This window comes from Hyla sarda, chromosome 1 (genome assembly GCF_029499605.1).
Source record: "Hyla sarda isolate aHylSar1 chromosome 1, aHylSar1.hap1, whole genome shotgun sequence".
Taxonomy (NCBI): domain Eukaryota; kingdom Metazoa; phylum Chordata; class Amphibia; order Anura; family Hylidae; genus Hyla; species Hyla sarda.
This window is the reverse complement of record NC_079189.1, coordinates 509,208,121-509,224,354: the sequence shown is the minus strand read 5'-3', so window position 1 is coordinate 509,224,354 and position 16,234 is coordinate 509,208,121. Positions and strand designations below refer to the sequence as shown.

General features: G+C 44.4%; 1 protein-coding gene across 1 annotated transcript in view; it reads left to right on the top strand.

Moving 5' to 3' along the window:
- The first annotated feature begins 523 nt into the window (after window positions 1–523).
- The window catches only part of RGMB (repulsive guidance molecule BMP co-receptor b), a 116,907-nt gene continuing 101,196 nt past the window's right edge, over window positions 524–16,234 (top strand). Inside the window, exon 1 of the mRNA XM_056537551.1 lies at window positions 524–669. The gene's annotated coding sequence lies outside the window, so the exon portion shown is untranslated. The remainder of the gene's footprint in view (window positions 670–16,234) is intronic.

Below are 16,234 nucleotides of genomic sequence, written 5' to 3'. Positions count from 1 at the left end.
AAATGTGGGTCATGGTTGGTTTCTCTCTAACATGATACATTACTGCTGGGGTGAAAGTCAGAGCTGAGGTTTTTGTACAATATGAGATTTTTGTATCTATCAGTTTTTGAGCTTACTGTAAAAAAGACTCAAAATCGGAATTTATTAAACTAGTGGAGCGTAAGTGACTAAAGGCAAAGTCTGCATTATGGATGGTAACTAATACCTTGTGATACAGAGTAAACTGTTAGTGATGAATCAACCTGTATAGACTAGTGGACTGGTCTTTCATTTTAGGTAGACTTTCATTTCCAAAACACCTGAACATACCAAAATGTTTGGAAATTATGTGGGGGGCACAGATGGTAAGGGCATTGGGGGAGATTTATCAAAACCTGTGCAGAGGAAGAGTGGTGCAGTTGTCCATAGCAACCAATGAGAGGCCTGTGGAAAATGAAAGGAGCAATCTGATTGGTTGCTATGGGCAGCTGCACCACTCTTCCTCTGCACAGGTTTTGATAAATCTCCCCCATAGTACATAGTTCTAATTCATTGTCCTGTTGTCTACTTTGAACCTTCTTAGAAGGTTCTTGTGGACTGTTTGGGACCTTTATATATCTATTCTATAGCTCATATCTTGGTCCTGGAGAAATTAAGATGAAGACTGGATTGGAAGACTCATTACAATAGGTATTACCTAATAACCTAAGGCACGAATTCAGTGGCCACATGCTACAGATCTACTTTGTCGGAAATGGTTTCTCTTCATGTTGAGATGTTGGATGGTTCTTCATGAGTAAACTGTGTTCAGTGGTCAAACTATTATTGTTCCTGTAATCTATATGGTCCCTTTCTAATTTGTTAGTTGTGTTCTCAAATAGCTCTTTTACTATGTGGCTAGCCTAGAAGTAAACTGCTTATCCAATCTCATAAAATCACTTTGTTGTTTATAAATATTCAAAAACTCAGTGTAAATCTTCCCCAGGACAATGGCTTAATTCAGACTATCTCAAGATAACTCTATAGTGACGTGTGGCTCCATTCAAAACAAAGTTCCCAGCAAACCCCTGCCAATAGTACTGGAAATGAGAGGGGCCCATGGACTTATGACTAGGAAACATTTTTATCAACCAGAAGTAAACAATGATCATTCCTATTATATGACTACAAACATAGATCTTGGAAACCATGATGATTTTTGACAGAAACTATATTGGAAGAATAAATCACTTATTTTATACAATGAATATGCTTTATTTACCGAAAACATTATACCACTTTAACTGTTGTTCTTTTAACCAGTCAGTGAGGACTTTTTTTTGTTCTGTTTTAGTGTCAAATGCAACATTAATTTCCAGTGGAGAAAGACTGGTGAAAAACAGTAAAAGTTAAAGGCTTATTTTGCGGAATTTTTTTTCTATTTAACTGTGCTCAGGAAGCAGTCAAATATAAAAAACAACCAAAACTTACCCTCCTTGATCCTCCATCCCCACTGCCATGTCTGTTTCAATCCCCCACTGTGTCTCAATTCCTTGTGTCTGTGTCGCACAAGGACCTTCCCTCTTAGCCAATCAGTTCCTGAGGTGGACACCGCTGTGGACACTAAATGGAGTGGGAGGGTCCTTTTCCAATAAAGGCAAAAGAAACTGAAGAGTAGAAGGGGACCGTGACAGAGACAGCAAAAGTGGCAGGGGAATGAGGAGGGTAAATAAAGATATTTTTTTCTAATTATCTGCACTCCAGAGCTGACCAAACTGACCATCTGCCACATTGGCCGGTCCCTTTGTGTAGGCCAGTCTCCTTTGTCTCTTGTACCTTTCCCTGCGCAGAGTGCTTCCCATACTTCATAGTCTGCTACAGTCACTGGGCTTTAAAAGACTGTGTAGTATAGTGAGCAGGGCTGGCTCTTAATCCTCCTGAGTACAGATGAGCTGTCAATACCAGTAACCAGGCTGCAATGGACTCTAGATTTAGTGTCTGCAGCTTCTTCCGTCTCTCTTCTCTTCGGCCAGCCCTTGCACTGAAGACCACTTTTATATGCTCTACTTCCTCATGTCTCCTTTTATTAGAGGCAGTCGGGACAGCAGCTTAGGGTGTGGGAAGAGAATCCCAGTGTTAGTGTTGGCTCTGATCAAAGAGCTTGTGCAGATAAAGAGAATCTCCATTACAGCCCTTCTCATCTATACTGTGCCCATATCCTCTGCCTGCAGACCAGGGATTTCTGTAACAGGTCATGGGCTACTGTCCCTAGCATAGCAAAGAGGGTGTATGTATGAATATGCACAAAGATTCTTAGAATAAGCAGGGATAAGTATGGTCGGCTGACCCCTATAAATCAATTCTTACCACTATATTTTCAGTACACTTTAGCTGAGATGTGGCTAGATGCAAATGCAGGCACCATTTTATTAAAGTGTATGTGGTATGCAGTGTCCAGGAATTGGTGGATGGGGGGAGGTCGGGGTCAGTGGGTCCCAGTGCTGAAGCTCCCATTGAAGTCAATGGGAACTTCAGGGCCCGCACTGCCCCCTGCGACTCAGTGAGAGCAATAGGACTTCCCATAGGTGCTTATTTGTGCCCATGTGAACTTACCATTAAAGAGGTTACCCAACCTTTGGGGGGAAAAGTGACATATTGTTATTTAACATGCCCACTGAACAATCCTCGATACTCATTTAAAAAACTTAATGGGGGAGATTTATCAAAACCTGTGCAGAGGAAAACTTGCCCAGTTGCCCATAGCAACCAATCAGCTCGCTTCTTTCATTTATATGAAGGCCTGTGAAAAATGAAAGAAGCAGTCTGATTGGTTGCTATGGGCAACTGGGCAAGTTTTCCTCTGCACAGGTTTTGATAAATCCCTCCCATGAACTTATTTTTTATTTCCCAGATGCTAGTCTGCCATAAAGATAGAAGGTTCATTCTTCACTGTGTAAAGAAAGTAAAGTTGGGGGTCACCTTTTACATCCCACCATTCCTGTGCATTAACTCCTTGGGGACGAAGGGCGTATGCATACGCCCTCGCGTCCCGTCACTTAAGGACGGAGGGTGTATCCATAAGCCCTCGGCATTTCCGATCACTGCCGCTCGCCGGGTGGTGATCGGACCGGGATGACTGCTGATATCTATCAGCAGGCATCCCGTGGCAATGCCTAGGGGGGTCCTGAGACCCCCCATATCGGCGATCGCAGCAAATCGCAGGTGACCCGATCTCCCGGAAAATAAGACTGATCGGAGCTGTCTCTGACCAGCCTAAAGCATAGGAGCGAGGTGGCAGTGTTGCCACCCCCTCCTATTCCCTGCCATTGGTCGGTCAGGCTGACCACCAATGGTAGGAGGGGGGGCGGCGGGTTAGAGTTCATTTCCCCCCCGCTCTGCGCACCGATCGAAGTCGGTACAGAGCGGGGGGAACACGGGCGGCGAGGGGGAGGGCATGGCCCGGCTTACCCGGACCGTAGGAGGCGGCGGAGGCGGCTCAGGAACAAGCGGCGCGAGCAGGAGGAGCGGCGGCCGGAAAGTGTGGCTGAGAAGGCTGCAGTGAAGATCGAAACTGTGGTCCTCCAGATGTTGCAAAACTACAACTCCCAGCATGCACTGATTGTCTGGGCATGCTGGGAGTTGTAGTTTTGCAACATCTGAAGTGGCACAGTTTGGAAACCACTATATGGTGGTCTCCAAACTGTAGCCCTCCAGATGTTGCAGAACTACAACTCCCAGCATGCCTGGACAGTCTGGGCATGCTTGGAGTTGTAGTTTTGCAACATCTGGAGGGCTACAATTTGGAGGCCACTGTTCTTTCCCAGTTGTTGCATAACTACAACTCCTAGCATGCCCAGACGGTCCAGGCATGCTGGGAGTTGTAGTTCTGCAACATCTGAAGGGCCAGATATTGCAGAACTACACGCCCAGCATCCCTGACTGTACGGGCATGCTGGGAATTGTAGTTTTGCAACAGCTAAGGCACACTGGTTGGGAAACACTGAGCTAGAGTCTGTTTCCTAACTCAGTGATTCCAACCCGTGTGCCTCCAGCTGTTGCAAAACTACAACTCCCAGAGTGCACTGACAGACCGTACATTCTGGGAGTTGTAGTCTTGCAACAGCTGGAGGCACATGGGTTGGAATCACTGAGCTAGAGTCTGTTTTCTAACTCAGTGGTTCCCCACCAGTGTGCCTACAGCTGTCTGTCAGTGCATTCTGGGAGTTGTCATTTTGCCACAGCTGAAGGTTTGGGGTGCCCCCCTTGGGGCGCGCCCCCCCCCCCCCCCATGTGAATGTACAGGGTACATTCACACGGGCGGGTTTACAGTAGGTTTCCTTCAAGGAAACTTACTGTGAACCCCTGCCTGTGTGAATGTACCCTAAAAACACTACACTACGCTAACAAATAATAAAAAGTAAAACACTACACATACACCCCCTTACACATCACCCCCACCCCCCTTCCCCAATAAAAATAAAAAACGTCTCATACGGCAGTGTTTCCTAAACGGCACCTCCAGCTGTGGCAAAACCACAACTCCCAGTGTTGCCGGACAGCCATAGAATGTCCTGGCAGGCTGGAAGTCTTGCAACAGCTGGAGGCACCCTGTGGGAGACACTGCTGTAGGGTTTTGGTGGAGACAAGCCCCATCCTTGTAACCGGGTCCACCGCTACTGCAAATTCCTTATTCAGGCCTCAAATGCGCATGGTGCTCTCTCACTTCAGAGCCCTGTCATATTTCAAGGCAACAGTTTAGGGCCACATATGGGGTATCTCCGTACTCGGGAGAAATTGCGTTACAAATTTTTCTCCCATTACCTGCACTTTAGTGAAAAATCTTTTTTTCATTTACACATCCGAATTTAATGAAAAGTCGTCAAACACCTGTGGGGTGTTAAGGCTCACCGGACCCCTTGTTACATGCCTTGAGGGGTGTAGTTTCCAAAATAGTATGCCATGTTTTTTTTTTTTTTTTTGCTGTTCTGGCACCATAGCGTAAATGTGACATGCCCCCAAAAACCATTTGAGCAAAACTCACTCTCCAAAATCCCATTGTCGCTCCTTCCCTTCTGAGCCCTCTACTGCGCCCGCCGTACACTTGACATACACATATGAGGTATTTCCATACTCGAGAGAAATTGGGTTACAAATTTTGGGGGGCTTTTTCTCCTTTTACCCCTTGTAAAATTTCAAAAACTGGGTCTACAAGAACATGCGAGTGTAAAAAATTAAGATTTTGAATTTTCTCCTTCACTTTGCTGCTATTCCTGTGAAACACCTAAAGGGTTAACAAACTTACTGAATGTCATTTTGAATACTTTGAGGGGTGCAGTTTTTATAATGGGGTAATTTATGGGGTATTTATAATATGAAGGCCCTTCAAATCCACTTCAAAACTGAACTGGTCCCTGAAAAATTCCGATTTTGAAAATTTTGAGAAAACTTGGAAAATTGCTTCTGAACTTTGAAGCCCTCTGATGTTCTCCAAAAGTAAAAACATCTCAACTTTATGATGCAAATATAAAGTAGACATATTGTATATGTGAATCAAAATATTATTTATTTAGAATGTTTATTTTCCTTACAAGCAGAGAGCTTCAAAGTTAGAAAAATGCAAAATTTTCAATTTTTTCATCAAATTTTGGAATTTTTCACCAAGAAATGACAAAAAATTTACCACGAACATAAAGTAGAATATGTCACGAAAAAACAATCTCGGAATCAGAATGAAAAGTAAAAGCATCCCAGAGTTATTAATGCTATAAGTGACAGTGGTCAGAATTGCAAAAAATGCTCCCGTCCTTAGGGTTATAATGGTCTCCGTCCCCAAGGAGTTAAACTTTGTGATTTAAAAAAAGTAAAATAGTGATTCTATACATTCAGAATTTATCAGGCTTTGGATGTACAGTCTGCAAACCTACAGTATTATACTATTTTCTTTCACTGCTGTCCCATGATATCCACTATATTCTAGGGTTTTGATGGGGACATTAAAGCTTCTCCCATGGGCAGCTTTTTACTTTCTGTCATTGCCAAGAAGAATGGGGCTCAGATGGATCTTAGCAAACAAAGTGTATTATGTAAACCAAAGCTAACAAATCATGTGCTGATAGTGTGAATCTGTCTGTATCATCAGACATTGAAAAGTCAAACATAGCCTGAAGAAAATACAGGTAAAGTAATGACTTTGAGTCAATCCCTAGAAATTAAGATCATATGATTAAAAGATGTAGAAGAATAATGACCTTTGGGGATGAGCGAGGCCGTCTATAAATATGTATTAAAGTAGATGAACAGAGCAATAATAAGGCATGCATGACATCTGAAGATAATGAGCTAAAATACTAAACAGACAAACATCTTTCTTCAAAGTGAAGTTATAAACCAAGGATAGCCCTAGACAGGTTTTTACTTACCTTAATCTCCAAACTGTTATAGATGTTGGGTAACAACATCTAACAGCTATCACCACAATGTCCTTGAGGGTTGTCTACAAGCTTTCCATAGACTTTGTATAGCATTTCATTCTGCCTTCTTAAAGGGAATCTGTCAAAATCCTCCACCGCTCATACTATGTTCCTGCCAGGCTCCATGCTATATTCCCCTCAGTGTCGCCCCACTGTTTCAGGGGTTGTGCTGCTATGGGTGACATGCTCCATACTTGGTGGACATGTCCACATGTCTCTGATTTTTGGAAGCAGGTAATGAGCCTGATCTCCTCTGTAACCAACCGAACGATTCCCTGTGACCCCGCGGTGTGTCTGCTAGGTCATAAACCCAATGGATTGTCTAATGCATTATCTCGCCTCACACAATATATATTGCTAGCAGCACGTATTCATATAGCCTTTAAATGGAAGTCTCCTGACTTATCGTTACCAATGTTGATCAATCGAGTGAATACCATCATGGTTATGGAAAGAATGAACGCGATTCGAGAGGACGCCATGTCCAAGTTCGAAGAGGTATGGGAAGGGTGGATCTCCTCTACTTATGCTCCTGATATGTCATATTGTTTTTCCCTGTAATTTCTCTACTACACGATTGTACCCTAATTTAATGATATAGTCTATTCACCTGGACAGTTTGAGCCTTCAATTTGTTCCCATATCCTTGTGTTTTCTCCTACCATCTCTTCCCCTCTATTTTCTCTGCTTACCCCTCCTCAGGGGCGGACATATCGCCTGTGCAGCCGGTTCAGCTGCACAGGGGCCCAGCGTGTGAGGGGGCCCGCCCTCACATGCTGGGCCGGTCCTACCATCGGACCCAGTGCACAGGGCCGCCATCAGGGGGTAAACCCATACACTTGTATGGGGCCCGGAGCTCCAGGGAGGCCCGGACGTCCCTGTACTTTTTTTTTTCCGGCTAGTCAGTGAGTGACTGCGACTGTCACTCACTGACTCCTGGCTGGGAACCTGTCAGAACTATGACCGGGCCTCATAGTCTGGGGGGCCCGCAGGACTATTAGGCCCGTTCTTTCTAGGGCGCGGGCCCCTTAAGAAGTACGGCAGGGCCGGACAGGCCAGGGGCTGATGGGAGTCGACGTGCCCCGCGCAGGCACGCAAGTCTACTCCTGTCACCTGACCTGTCCCAGCACGATCTCCAGTCCATCATCTTCCCGACGGATCCTCCCCATGCAGTGACACTCTGACAGGAGCAGCAGCTGCACTGAACCCCGGCAGGGTGAGTGAACGGGTGTGTGTGTGGGGGGGGGGGTTGGATGGGGGCTATGTTGTTTGCAGACTACAATGGTGATGAGAGGTGCAGGGGAACTGGTGCTTGGGGTGTTATAGGGGTGATGAGAGGGGGGGGGTTATGGGGTAATGAGAGGTGCAGGGGGTGTTATGGGGGGATGAGAGGTGCAGGGGGGTGTTATGGGGGGATGAAAGGTGCATGGGGAGGTTATGGGGGTGATGAGAGGTGCAGGGGGTTATGGGGGTAATGAGAGGTGCAGGGGGGTGTTATGGGGGTAATGAGAGGTGCAGGGGGGTGTTATGGGGGGGATGAGAGGTGCAGGGGGTGTTATGGGGGGATGAAAGGTGCATGGGGAGGTTATGGGGGTGATGAGAGGTGCAGGGGGGTTATGGGGGTGATGAGAGATGCAGGGGGGCTTATGGGGGTGAGGAGAGATGCAGGGGGTGTTATGGGAGTGATGAGAGATGCAGGGGGTGTTATGGGGGTGATGAGAGGGGGGGTGTTATGGGGTGATGAGAGGTGCAGGGGGGGTTATGGGGGTGATAAGAGGTGCAGGAGGGTGTTATGGGGTGAAGAGAGGTGCAGGGGGGTGTTATGGGGGTGGTGAGAGATGCAGGGGGCATTATAATAGTGATGAGGAGAGGTGCGGGGGTTATAGTAGTGATGAGGAGAGGTGTGTGGGGGGGTTATAGTAGTGATGAGGAGAGGTGTGTGGGGGGTTATAGTAGTGATGAGGAGAGGTGCCGGGGGGGTTATAGTAGTGATGAGGAGAGGTGCGGGGGGGTTATAGTAGTGATGAGGAGAGGTGCGGGGGTGGTTATAGTAGTGTTGAGGAGAGGTTTGGCAGGGGTTATGGGGGTGATGAGGAATGATGAGGACACAGAGGATAAGAGGTATTATATTTAGTGGGTATAGTGTGTGGCAGGATTATATTTAGTGGGTACAGTGTATAGCAGTATTATATTCAGGGTACAGTGCGTGGCAGGATTATATTTAGTGGGTACAGTGTATAGCAGTATTATACTCAGGTTACAGTGTATAGCATTATTATATTCAGGGTACGGTGTGTGGCAGAATTATATTTAGTGGGCACAGTGTGTAGCAGTATTATATTCAGGGTACAGTGTATAGTATTATTATATTCAGTGTACAGTGTATAGCAGTATTATATTCAGGGTACAGTGTGTGGCAGTATTATATTTAGTGGGTACAATGTGTGGCAGTATTATATTCGGAGTACAGTGTGTGGCAGTATTATATTCAGGTTACAGTGTGTAGCAGGATTATATTTAGTGGATACAGTGTATAGCAGTATTATATTTAGTGGGTACAGTGTACAGCAGTATTGTATTCAGGGTACAGTGTCTGGCAATATTATATTTAGGGTACAGTGTGGGGCAGTATTTTATTTAGGGTACAGTGTGTGACAGTATTTTATTTAGGGTACTGTGTGGGGCAGTATTATATTTAGTGGGTACAGTGAATAGCAGTATTATATTTAGTGGGTACAGTGTATGGCAGTATGCTATTCATGGTACAGTGTGTGGCAGTATTATATTCAGGGTACAGTGTGTGGCAGGATAATATTCAGGGTACAGTGTGTGGCAGTATTATATTTAGTGGGTACAGTGTATAGCAGTATTATATTCAGGGTACAGTGTGGGGCAGTATTTTATTTAGGTTACACTTTCTGGCAAGGTTATAATGATTACTGTCTTCATGCAGAGGATGAGGGTCTGCTGACAGTGAGGAGCCAATGATGTCTGCATGTCAGACTCTGCAGAGAAGATGGAGCTGGGGGAAGACCTGGTCTCTGGACGAGATGAAGAAGAAAAGAAGACGTCACTCAGGTCACTGACATCATTGTGTGTTCTTATGACTGTCCCATCAGAGCTGTAGTCACTTGTAAGTTCTGCAGTGATGATGGGTAAAACTGTGTCCAATCTGTGTCTCTTCAGCTGTTACAAAACTACAACTCCCATTGCCTGGGCTCTCCAGACATGATGGGAGTTTTAGCTTTCCAACAGCTGGAGAACCTCTTCAACCGAGGTGATCGGTGGGGGTCTCAGGCCTTGAGTTGTGTAAGGGGCCCCGAAATTTCTGATGGCAGCCCTGCCAGTGCACATATGACAGGGAAACCAGTCTTGCCAAGTCACTAAACTGCTACTTACATCTGCCCATGGGGACTTCCTGGCTGAGGTGCGTGCAGTGAGTGACGTCATCGCAAGCACCTGGACGCTGACGTCCAGCGCAGAGCGTGCGATGATGTCACTTATAGCGCGCACCTCTGCCAGGAAGTCCCCATGGGCAAATGTAAGTAGTGCAGGCCATGTAAGAGTGTGTGGGTGAGTGAGAGTGTGTGTGTGTGTTTGTTTGTTGGGGTTAAGCTACGCTACCTTATGTGGGGAATATATGCTACCTAATGTGGGGAATATATGCTATGCTACCTAATGTGGGGAATCTATGCTACCTAATGTGGGGAATATATGCTATGCTACCTAATGTGGGGAATCTATGCTACCTAATGTGGGGAATATATGCTATGCTACCTAATGTGGGGAATCTATGCTACCTAATGTGGGGAATATATGCTATGCTACCTAATGTGGGGAATCTTTGCTACACTACCTAATGTGGGGAATATATGCTACGCTACCTAATGTGGGGAATCTATGCCATGCTACCTAATGTAGGGAATATATGCTATGCTACGCTACCTAATGTGGGGCTACGCTACCTAATGTAGGGAATCTATGCTACCCTACCTAATGTGGGGAATATATGCTGCGCTACCTAATGTGGGGAATATATGCTACGCTACCTAATGTGGGGAAATTATGCTACGTTACCTAATGTGGGGAAACTGCAATGCTACCTAATGTGGGGAATATATGCTACATAATGTGGAAACTATGCTACCTAATGTGGGGAATCTATGCTACCTAATGTGGGGGAACTGCTGCCTATCTAATGCAAATTAATGTAAGTTGCAGTGCAATTTTATGGCATATTACTTTTTTTTTGGGGGGGGGGGGCCCAGGCACATTCTTTGCACAGGGGCCCTCTGTTGTCTGTGTCCGCCCCTGCCCCTCCTTACCACCTTCCCTACCCCGTCTTTCCTCATGTGTCTCCCCCGGCTTTTAATACCTTCTAAGGTACTTCTTCAGAGGACCAAGGAGTGAGGAATGACTTCTTGAGTATAGCTCTCATTTATGCCTTTTATGTCATTTTTTTATTTTGATTCTACTGAAGTGTCATAACTTTCTCATGTATTCGAGTAGGTTTACAGTACATGTCTGATATGTAATACTCTGTACAGACAAATTTATGTAACTTCATGTTGATACTACTGTTCTTGTGGATTTAATAAATTTATCCTTTTGACACTAAAGGGAATCTGTCAGCTCTATTTGCTGGTACAGTATGAACAGTAGATACTGTAAAAAAAAAACTTATAAAATTGTCTTTTTATATTTCAGCCAAGTGTCAAGAAGGCAGAGCTTCTCAAGTGCCACACCCTGGCATGCCACCTCACTGCCCTCATTTCTTAGCCCCTCCTTGATTTTAAGCCGAGCCTAATACATCAGTCAAAGAGGGGCTAGGAAGTGAGGGTGAGTGAGGAGGCAGGCCAGACTGTGGCACTTGAGTCGTGCATGTGTGTTATTTTAAATTCACTCCACCTCCACATTGTCATCAAGTAAATAATGGCTACTTCACCTTTATCAACTCCATTACTAAACTCTATAAAAATCTACTGATATTTTACATTTAACTCACTGTATAAAAATAAACTAAATAAATCTGTGTTTATTTGTTGTAATAAAATGCAAATAAAAACAGGATGTATATATGCAAAAATAAATGTTATGCTCTGTGTTCTTTTAGGGTGACCTAAATGGAATTTTCTGCATGGGGATCGACAAAAGGAGCTATCTATGTATAACGTCTTTTGCCACACAAATTATACTTTTCTGTCATTTCAAGGGACTATTAGTATAAGCTGCCCTGTGTACGTACATGAGGAGCAGCACATTTTCTGGACAAGCTTCCTAAATATCTTCATCTTGTTGTTTGGGATACATCTACAATCTATATATGTAATAATACTGTACATAACAGTTTCTATTGGTGAAGATATTATGATGTTTTTGAACATCAATCTGTTGAAAGTACATTTTCCATCTATTACAGATTTTAGTACATTTGAATAAGAACAAAAGAAGGTACAAATGACAGCGGAGGTGTATAATAGGCCTGGCAGAGGAGGCAGAAATGGAAAATAACATATAATTACTGTGTTCTAATCATACTTATACGAAATTGTATAAATTTTGCACTGAGACGCCAATATTATTTCTTGATGTCGTGTATATACATTGTATTTATCTAATTAAGCCTATGTTTTTAAGAAGCAAAACTATCTTTACGTTATTTGATCGTCTACTGTCTCATATTTTAATACTTAAATTAATACTGTTTATCAAGGATTCATGTAAATTAGGCATGTCTTAGGAGATCCACAATGTTTTCCTTTTTTTTTTTTTATAAATCTGTGATTGACTGTAATGCCCTATTACAAGGGGCGATTGTCTGCCCAAAACACTCTGTGTAATAGGGCTAGCCATCAGCCGATGAACGACCAAACAATTGCTTGTTGGCTGATCACATGCGTTTACCGTGTATAAAAATGGTCATTCTTTGGTTGCACATCCCCTGTTTAATAGGGTGAGTGCGGCCCATGAATAACAACCCAGTAAGGCTGGGTTCACACCACGTTTTGTTAAATACGGTTCCCGTATACGGCTGGGAGGAGGGGGGTGGGGCTTAATCGCGGCGCCCGCACTCAGCTGTATTCGGGAGCCGTATTTAATGCATGTCTATGAGCCGACCACAGTGATCGACCGCGTTTTTGCCTACGGTCTGGAAAGCGCATACGGCCGAAAACTAAGCCGACCGGAGGCTGTGGTTCACTCCGGTCGGCTCATAGACATGCATTAAATACGGTTGCCGATTACGGCTGAGTGCGGGCGCCACCATTAAGCCCCGCCCTCCTCCCAGCCGTATACGGGAAACGTATTTAACAAAACGTGGTGTGAACCCAGCCTCATTCTCATGGCCCTGCCCACTGGATACAGAGCCTCAGTTAGTGAGTGGCGCTCATAAAGGGTGGGGATCAGGCTGTGTAATAAATCTCTAGAGCTAGCTCTTGGGATTGATCAATGGAGTAATGTGTATGTGTTCTCTTCGTTCCCACTTCTCCATAAACTTGTGACCCTGATCAAGGAAAATAGCATTATGGACCACAACGTGCCCAGTCCTTTATTTCCATTCTACCATAAGCGTTATTAGTGTATGTGCATGTTTTTGGTGGCTTAATACTATAGAGAGAGCCTTGCCAAATAGTCTGCCCATTGCCACAGATATAAGCGCCAAATCCGGATTATTTCTGTTCTATGAAAGAGTATCATGGATCCACTATAAAAATTGAGTGATGAAATTCCTTGCTGAATTTCAATAGTGTGAATAATAACTTGGAATATTATCAGAGCCCGATGAATGGGAACAAGTGATCACTGCTTCATAAAATAAAATAAACCAAAATATTATACAGGTTCATCCTTTATTAAAATAAACAGTATTTAGAATATATTTTAAATAGCTGACCATAAAAATATATATTTGTTACCACTACACTTGACACAACCTATAGAATTGAGTTAACTTGTTACTTTTAACAAAATAAAGTCCATACACTGCTCTTTCCCAGTCTAAAAACAGAATCCACATAGAACTACACAGCACTGGCAGTTTAAAAAAAAATACTTTAATTTCTCCTTTTAAAATCCATGTTCAGGTAAGGTCCTCCTTCAAGGGAACTTTTACAAAAATACTGCATTTAAATGGGGAGTCAACACATTTATCAATATACCATATGTACTCCAAAATGGTATTAATAAAAGCTATACAGTGGTCCCTCAAGTTACAATATAAATTGGTTCCAGGACGACCATTGTATGTTGAAACCATAACTCTATGGAACACTTGTAATTGGTTCTGAAGCCCCAAAATATCATCCAAAAATTGGAAAAAGTAAGGATTAAAGAAAAATAAGTATATAGCTAATATAGATAAAGCAAGTCCTTACATATAAAAGTAAGAGAGAGCTGTTGGGAGTTGTAATCACTGTCTATGTAAAGGACAGGAGCTTCTTCAAGGTCCTGTACAGTACACACAATGTCCTAAAAAAGTAAAATGGAGCTGCGCTCACTTGGTGTCCAAAAGAGCAGCTAACCGTGGCACATGTAAAGAGTAGTAAAGAACATGTAATATCTCCCTTTACTGTAGGAGGCGCCACCGGACAGCCAGTCAGTGCATACACTTTAGGAATACAGGTTTTACCAGTGAATGCCCATTCTGATTGGTAAGTTCTTCCAGCCACTGACATGTTTCGCAGATCTGGACTGTCTGTAGCGTTGTCTGTTGAGTCTGGTTCAAGTTACAATGGTCTAGAAAAGACCATTGTATGTTGAAACTATTGTATGTTAAGGCCATTGCAAGTTGAGGGATCACTGTATATGAAATTATTCAAATTTAATGTATACAGTTAATGAGGTTGGTTTGGCTGAATTTGTATCAATCCATAGAATAATGTTAACTAAGATAGAAAAATGAATTGTGGAATTACTGTTGAGTTACAGCTTTTGGAATGAAATGATGGGGGGGGGGGGGTTAGCAAAAGAAAGTTGCTTGGTCCCAGGCAGAGACCATCAATATCCGATCAGGAGAGGTTCAACTATCTGCACTTCACAGATCAGCTGATTGAAAGGGCTACTGAACTAATGCAAGCATTGAATCCTCTGCTGAACTTGGTATTGTGGCTCATCCTATTCACTTAAAGCACTGCAGCCCCTTCATTCAGCTGATCAATATATCAGATATTTAACAAGACCATACTGAGCCTAAGGAAAGGTCTCGAAAAATCCTAAGGATGGGTCTCGAAAAATCCCTTTAAGGCTCAAAATCAACCTGTTCTTAAAGGGGTTATCCAGGGAAAAACATTTTTTTATGTATATATCAACTGGCTCCAGAAAGTTAAACAGATTTTTAAATTAAAAATAAATAAATAGGGGGCGTGTCCTGCAGTGCATGGCGGCGGTCGCATAAACCTTGTGCTCCGCTGCAGCCCAGGCCTAATAGCGGCTAAACAGCATTGATCCTGAGCATATCGCTACGGCAATTGTGCCCACCGGTACCTGAACTATCGGGGCACCTGATGATGACCCGGAGGCGAGGGAAAAAGAGCCCACTGAAGCTCACGGCGTTCTTTCCTGCTGCAGAGGCCTCACAAGATGGCGCGGCTCAGTGCGGGTCAGCGTCTCCGGCTACTGGAAGTGCCTCACCAGCGTCTTCATCCTCTCAGACGGGCTGCGCCCTGGAGGCTTCTCCTTCAACTCCTCCGATTCTCCTGACAGGCTGGTCGCCTTCGGTGCAGCAGGACCCGCAGGTACCGTTTTCCCCGATCTCCTCCAAGCCACTGGGAGCGGGGACCCTGCATACTAGAGGCCCAGGAGGCCCTGATGGGAGCTCTCCGTCGGCGGCCCTAACTGAACCTATTATGAGGGGGCTTCTCGCTGAGTTACATACCTCCATTCAGGGTGACATTAAGGCAGCCGTGTCCAATATACAGCATGAGATCTCCTCTCTTGGACACCGCACATCGCACATTGAGAACAAGATGGCGGAACTCACCTCTTCTCATAATGAAGTAGTGGACTTAGCTAATGGCCTGGAGGATGAGGTTGCCGCTCTTCAACTTAAGATAGCTGATATGGAGGACAGGTCTCGCCGAAACAATTTGAGGGTGAGAGGGGTGCCGGAGTCTGTGAAAACGGAGGACCTCAACACCTTCCTAACGGATTATTTTGCATTGTTGTTGCCTCAGGCTTCCACTCTAGATCTGCTAATGGACAGAGTCCACAGGCTCCCTAAGCCCAAAACCCTACCTGCTGCTACACCAAGGGATGTGATTCTGCGCCTTCACTTTTACCATATTAAGGAGCAATTGATGTTGGTGGCGCGCTCCTCACCCTCCCTACCAGATGGGTATTCGGGACTCCAACTTTTCACGGATCTTTCTGCTGCCACTCTAGCCAGGAGACGTGAGTTCAGTGCAGGGACTAAAGCTCTCAGAGAAAAAGGGATCTCTTATAAATGGGGATTCCCTGTGAAATTGATTATCACCAATAAGGGGTCCAAACATGTGGTCTCTTCCCCGGAGACCCTTTTGCAACTGTGTGCGGAATGGAACTTGCCTGTTGATCTGACTGCTCAGAGGTCCCTGGACATACCACGTGCTGTAAAGATAGCTGAGGAATGGAAGGTTGTCTCCCACCGCAAGAAAAAAATCAAGACATGAACTGTTCCTCTGCCTTTAGACAGGCCTGTCCGACTTGTCTCACTGGCTTGCGACTGGGGTATCCTTCCCCATCTTTTGGGTTACTTATCCTCTTAGTGCTCTGGATACTTTTCCTGAATGTTTAAACATTTGGCCTAACTGCAGTCGAATGTACTTACCTAC